The 6,514-nt window shown below is 37.6% G+C and overlaps 1 pseudogene; it reads right to left on the bottom strand.

Annotated features, from left to right (window-relative positions):
- Window positions 1-1,675: 1,675 nt before the first annotated feature.
- LOC149244593 (dnaJ protein homolog) lies at window positions 1,676-5,986 on the bottom strand (annotated as a pseudogene).
- Window positions 5,987-6,514: the final 528 nt, after the last annotated feature.

The raw sequence follows: 6,514 nt of genomic DNA, 5'->3' as shown, positions 1-6,514 counted from the left end.
CAACTCAAATCTTCATACTAAACTAATTGCTTCTATCTTACTTGCTCATACATATGACAATGTTTCATCTTTATTTTTGCCACAACTTGTTTATTACCTTTTCTTTACCCAAACATGAACGACTAATAGTTTATCTAACAAATCGTCTTCTTTGACATCTCATTTTTAATCTATCACTAGACCAACTCTCATATTGAGATACAATATTTGTTTGTTTCCCTATATAAATTGAACATATATTTCTCCTTCTAAACTTAATAGCTTGACTTCTCAACATTCAACTTTTTTACCAAATTCATTTAAATTCATTTAAAACGACCCTACAAAATCATTTTTTACACTAATATGATGAAAAACAACCTACTTCATTTTAATTCAACAGTAACATACATTTAAATTCAGAAACTAATATCATTTACTTGCATATTTGTTATAATGTACAAAACCGCATAAAAATAAATGACCACGATTATAAAAATTGGATTTTCGTTGTTACTCACTATATATGTTTTTGTATAACTCGTTTCACTGCCCTCAGCCTGTTGTAAACAAATTTTACATGCAGTCAACAAGAGGATAACTTTCAGATGTTTTAAACAACCAAAGCATACACTTCAATAATCGACAATAGCTATGATATGGCTGACTACTTAGTATCTAAGTCAACGCAATATAACAAAATTGTTAAAGCATTACATACAAACATATTTAATATTTTTCAGCTAACTGGAATAGAAAATTTGATGTATGATACATTGATATATTTAAAAAATAGTGCTTCAAGGCAATATAACAAATTTCTTAAAATCATTAGCTACAAAGATATTTAATATTTTTCAGATAACTGGAATAGAAAATTTGATGTACAGTATATGTAATAAATAGTGCTTTGACAGAGAGTAAGGCTTTCAAGAAGAGAGACAGTTGCAGGAATGGAAACTTTTTTTGGTGATAAAAAGTAAAATCACAAAACATGTTCGTTTTTAATACAAATCACTTTTGTTCTGCCACATACCATGTTGCAGATGCAGATGGAGGAACTGCTCGTTTTTGTCTACCCACTAACCAATTGATAGTCCTCATACCAAAAGATGTAGTGGCCTCGCTGGTGCTTGTTGTATAATCTATACTGGAATTCTCCCTATCAGGTATTGGTTCACAACTTCACACACATTCAAGTTGGCTTTGGCCTTGGCCTCCCTTATAAGGCTAGCATCATCCTTCCATCCTGCAAATACTTCTGTCTCAGACATTGAGCGTCTATTGGCCCCGGTTGCCTAGGTTTGACATCACCTAATGCACCTAATCTGAAAGAGAAAGCTCTCCTCGAACGACCCAACTTCTCCAGTGATCCTGGTTGTTCCCCTGTATTCATTTTACGCCACCTGTTACTGTTGCTGATCTCAACCTTTCTCTCGTTTACCTCAGTCGTCCTGTGACCCTCACTTTCCAGATCTATATCCACAAATGCATCTCCATCTCTCCATGTATGCGACTGATTGACCTTGATTAATTTTCTGCTCTCAGAAACAAAGTCCAGGGAAGGAGTCAGTTGGTTGTGGCTCATTTCTGCATATTTTGGTATGCATTCTGAGAAAGCATGTCTATGCCCTGGTGTCAATAGTAGTCTAATGGCCGTTTGCCTTCTACAAGGGGCAACCGCTATGACTACGTATCATCTCCGAACGTCCCTGCTACTTCCTGGAACATTTCCTGTTTCACTCTTTCTACTATCTACGGTATTCCTAAATTTGCCAAGTTTTATAGGCATTACCATAACCTTCCCCCTTTCGTTGTTATCCTGCACCTGAAGATTACATGGCTCTTCTGGGCCTTGAGGGGCCTGAGATTGAAACTGGTTAATCCCCACTTGTTGTATATCTCCACAAAACGCCAAATGGTCCTGCAAATGGGATTGTTCCTCAGCTTCTCTGTCTCTATTTTCATCCCCTGACTCAAATCTCAAGCCTGGACCTGCAGTGGGGAGATTTGAGAAATACTGCAGCAGACTTTCTCTACACAATGGGCAAGTGGAATGAGATAACAACCAGGTCTCAATGCATTCTAAATGAAAAGCATGGCTGCACTTGGGAAGCAAACGTATCTTATATTCTGCTTGAAACTCATGCAGACAAATTGCACAATCCGAACCTTCTTTGAGTCCCTTGACAGCCTTGTATAGAAAGACTGGTAATGCATCAACGAATGCCTGGTCAACCCCTGCATCATGGAGATGAAACAACTGCTGCAGTTTCCCTTCGATTGCACGTATGCCCCCTGAGCTGTTGGAGTCTCTATTGGGAGCTCTTGCCAAGTATCTGACTAAAACGTGAAGACTAAAGAGAGAAAAAATGTACTGTTAGGATTATAATTATTAGAACAATGCTTGGGCTAATTTGGTTGTTGTCATCGAGCTGTTTGGATGGTGGATCCACACGATGGGAACTGAAGTCAGAAGGATAAGCTTGAGGAGGTGGGAAAAATGAGGAAGTTGCAGTACTGTAGTGGAAAACTGACCACCTTGCTGCTTCTGCTAGTGAAAACGAAATAGGCTATAGTGCGACTTTTCAGAGATTCCGATCATCCGAAAAGCGCACTATTCTTGAAGATGCGGAGTTCGCTGTGTCGATGCTCAGTGGTGGACAGGGTGCTCGACCACAGTTGAGGATGATCACCGGAAATGCTCAGTGTGGTGAATTGGGGATTTCTGTGGTTCTGTGTGCGCGTGGAAGCAGGGGATGTTGAGATGCAGGTTGTTAGGTGTTGCAAGCAGGGGAGGGAGGGTATGGCGGTAGTTCAAAATTGAAATTGAGCGCGATAACATTAATGCAGGCGGCGGACGGTAACGGAGGCGAGCTAAGCGGACGGTAACGGAGAGGGGTCCCGGCGATGTCAGCTGATTGACTGAGGAGTAGTCTACCTAGAAGCGGAGAAGGAGGGTGGCGGAGATAAGGGAGGGTGGCGGAGGGCAGGGCAGAGACATTCTCGGTGGCCGGAGTCGGACGATTTTCTGGCGGGTGACGGAAAATGGGCCATTCTACTGCCTAGGTAGACTACTCCATTTAAGAGAATTATATAATGTTTAGTAAGGATTTCGGATTTAACTATTAACTATGGTTCAGAATTTAGTGACGCTGATCAGTGTTCAAAATTGAACATGTAAGAGCCCTGCAAGGGGCCTCTGGCACGTCGGAGAAGTGTTTATTAAAATTTATCCATAAAAAATATATATATATATATATATATATATATATATAGATATATATATTTACAAGTTTAAAAAATAGAATAAAATTATAAAATGTTATTTGAAGGGTTGTTTGTCTATGTAATATTTCTGAAAATTCAAGTTATCTTTGAAAATTCTAGTTACCTATTACCTCAATTTTCTGGGCCGGCTGCCGGCACTGGGCTCTGGTTGCAACTTGCCTCAATGCCTTGTTTTTTGACTGTCCTGCAGAGTCACTCTAGAGTCTAGGGTAGTGGTACGCAGGGGAGGTTGTTGCAGCATTAAAAAAAGTAATGGGTAACTTGTAATGGAGGTTGTTGCATTGAATTTTCAAGGCCAACATTCATAATGGCGGGCATGACACTGATATTTTTCCCTATTGTGCCTTTGGTGGGGTGTGTCGTGCAGTTCAGAAGATAGAAATCTATTTACATTAATTGGTTGGCCTTTTCTTGCTCCCATGTACCTTTGATATACCTTGTCTAGGAAGACAACCGTTCGTTACTAGAGGAGAGCCTAATTATCTGTTCGACAAGCTTAGTTGATTAGTATTACTCAGGGCCAATGCCCACTGCCAAGGATTTTATTTTTATCACCCCATTTAACCAAAGAACTGCGAGCAGCAAAAGATCCATCTGCCATTTTTGCAACTGCGAAAGAGCCATTTTTACAGGTATTTATGGATAACCCAAAATAGCATTCATCTGTATGCCACCATTTTTACAGGTATTTCTCGACAACCCAAAAGAGTATTCATCTGTATGACAAGTCTAAAACCCAAAAGCAAATATTTGGTCATGTCAATTCTATCGCCTTTTAACCTTGGTCTCAAATGGGTTTTACAATTCTTACCATCATTCAATCTCATTAAATAAATGGATTATACCTAGGACTGGGAGTGGGTATTTCAGTATGCAAACAATGACAATTTCCCATTTGTAATTGCACCAAATCTCATAGATTGACCACGCCTTGGTCAATGACTTAACAACCAGAAATTTGATTTTTTTTTTTACATTACTTAACATATAGCAATACTTAGAGAATTGATCTTTGACCTATGAGTTATAGACTCACTTGACTATCTTTGTCAACACCATTTACAAGTTGAAGTTGTTACAAATACATTCTGCAAAAAATGTATTTCCAGCTGAGCGATATTAATTGTCTATCCAACAAGATGAGCACTACCACTATCACCATGTATCTTGTACCTTCATATATTGCTTTATATTGACTAGGTTTGATTATCTCTCCTGGGCTTCCATCAAGGTGAGTAAGGGGAAATTGGAATCCACACAACGCCTCTATCAAATTTAGTGTGTGCTCAACATAGATATCATCACCCTTTCATTTGAACTTAGAATGGTCTTTCAATTGTAGTACAAAAACAATGTTCCCAGTTACAGTGTTCGACACCTCATCAATTTCACCCTGAAACATTGTCCTCTTTCCATGTTGCATTCCCTTCTCAACGTGTACTTCTAACACTTCCTTATCTTGAACAACTTTGTTCCATTTACACTACTAGTGACCACACTTATCCTTATCACTGGTTGTCTCGCCTGAGCCCCTACGACCGGACAGACATGTTGCATTTGTTGTATCATCCCAAGAACTAGTTGCCTAATAGAGACCTTCATACCAAAATCTTGGCATCTCATTATAGAAAAGCAATGTATAACAGAATCTAATGCTAAAATTTGATGGACACAATATAGGGAAAATTTACACTTGGAAAGGCTTTAAACACATTATAATAGAATATTAGATATCAATTCACTTACACAACAAAAGTTCTACCAAGTTCTGATGAGTTGGGAAATGGGTAAACAATCAATCTTATAAGAAACTTTGGTGAAAATTCTTATCATAATGTTTTAAATGAGTGTGTCATATCGTTGGATTTCATTATATTTTACATTCAAACCTAACGGGACACTTAATCTACTAGATTTCCAAACATTTTTATGATGTTGTGATGGGTTGAACGATTATCCAAATAGATTTCATACTTTTCATGAGGGGAATCTATATACTTTTGATTCTTCAATTTTTTTGAAAAATTGACCATTGTAGTAACAATTTTAACTCCAATAAAACTTTTATTCGAAAGTGTGCTATAGATTGTCATTTAGGAAAGTTTAAACTCTCGACTCCCATACATCGACTAGAAGCACCAAATTTAGAGCCTTTCCCCTTACACTTTGAACATATAACATTTCTCGAGAGCGATAGCTTTCTAGATGTTCCATTGTGTCGGTCCTCCAAAGAAACCTTCATAAGATGTACAACATCTTCAACTTGATTTTGCGTTCAACCCCTTGAGCTACCACCTCCTAAAATATACCCTCCAAAAGAACCTCCAAAGAATGACTCAAATATGTCAAATGGATTATGGGAAGCACTTCCTCCTCCATTCCCTCTTTCAGCGCATCTTTTCCATATTGATCATATATCTCCCTTTTTTTTGGATCACTCAAGACTTCATAATCCTGAGCCAATTCTTTGAATTTTTCTAGATCTCCACCCTTATCATATTTATCATATATCTCCCTTTTTTTTTGGATCACTCAAGACTTCATAATCCTGAGCCAATTCTTTGAATTTTTTTGGATATCCACCCTTATCAAGGTGATTTTTGATGACAAATTTTCTATAAGCCTTCTTCAACTCATTAGGTGTGGCACTTCTTGACACACCAAAAATATCATAATACTTTGTGTTGTCACTCTCGTTTGGTGCATGCCCAAACATAGTTAAGACTTTAGTCTCCACTCTAACAATTTCTAATTTCTATGAAGCTATATGTGAAATGGGGTATATTTGGAAAATTGTGCAATTTTTCATTAACACAAATATTACTAGTTTTTTTTTTTTTTTTTTGTGAAAATGAAATGTGAAGATAATATATTGTTGTCAATTGAGCTTCTCATTATGGAAGGACATCGTGGATATATGCCCTTCTAATTGAAATTAAGACTGGCCCTTCAAATTTGATCACGGATGCCGATGAGTACAATGGGCTTTGAAAAGTCATGAAAATAAGTGTGACAAGAAGATATTTGATAGGATAATTACAAAGATGTTGAAACTTGGTGGAAACTAATTTTGAAAAGGAACATAATTGATGTTCTGAAGATTTTGTGAGTGGAGTGCTCAAATATTACCATGCCGCACCATGAAATTCACAGAGAAGATCATAATGAGCCGAGTCGTAGGATAATCAGTGTGTAATTTAAAGCTTCCAGATATTAACCCCAATTGTCCGTGAGTTGTGTTGTA

Source organism: Pinus tabuliformis, chromosome 8 (genome assembly GCF_031772625.1).
Source record: "Pinus tabuliformis cultivar Carrire ecotype Pingquan chromosome 8, CPIR1, whole genome shotgun sequence".
NCBI classification, from domain to species: Eukaryota; Viridiplantae; Streptophyta; class Pinopsida; order Pinales; family Pinaceae; genus Pinus; species Pinus tabuliformis.
Note: the sequence above shows the minus strand (reverse complement) of the source record. Positions and strands in the feature narration are given on the sequence as shown.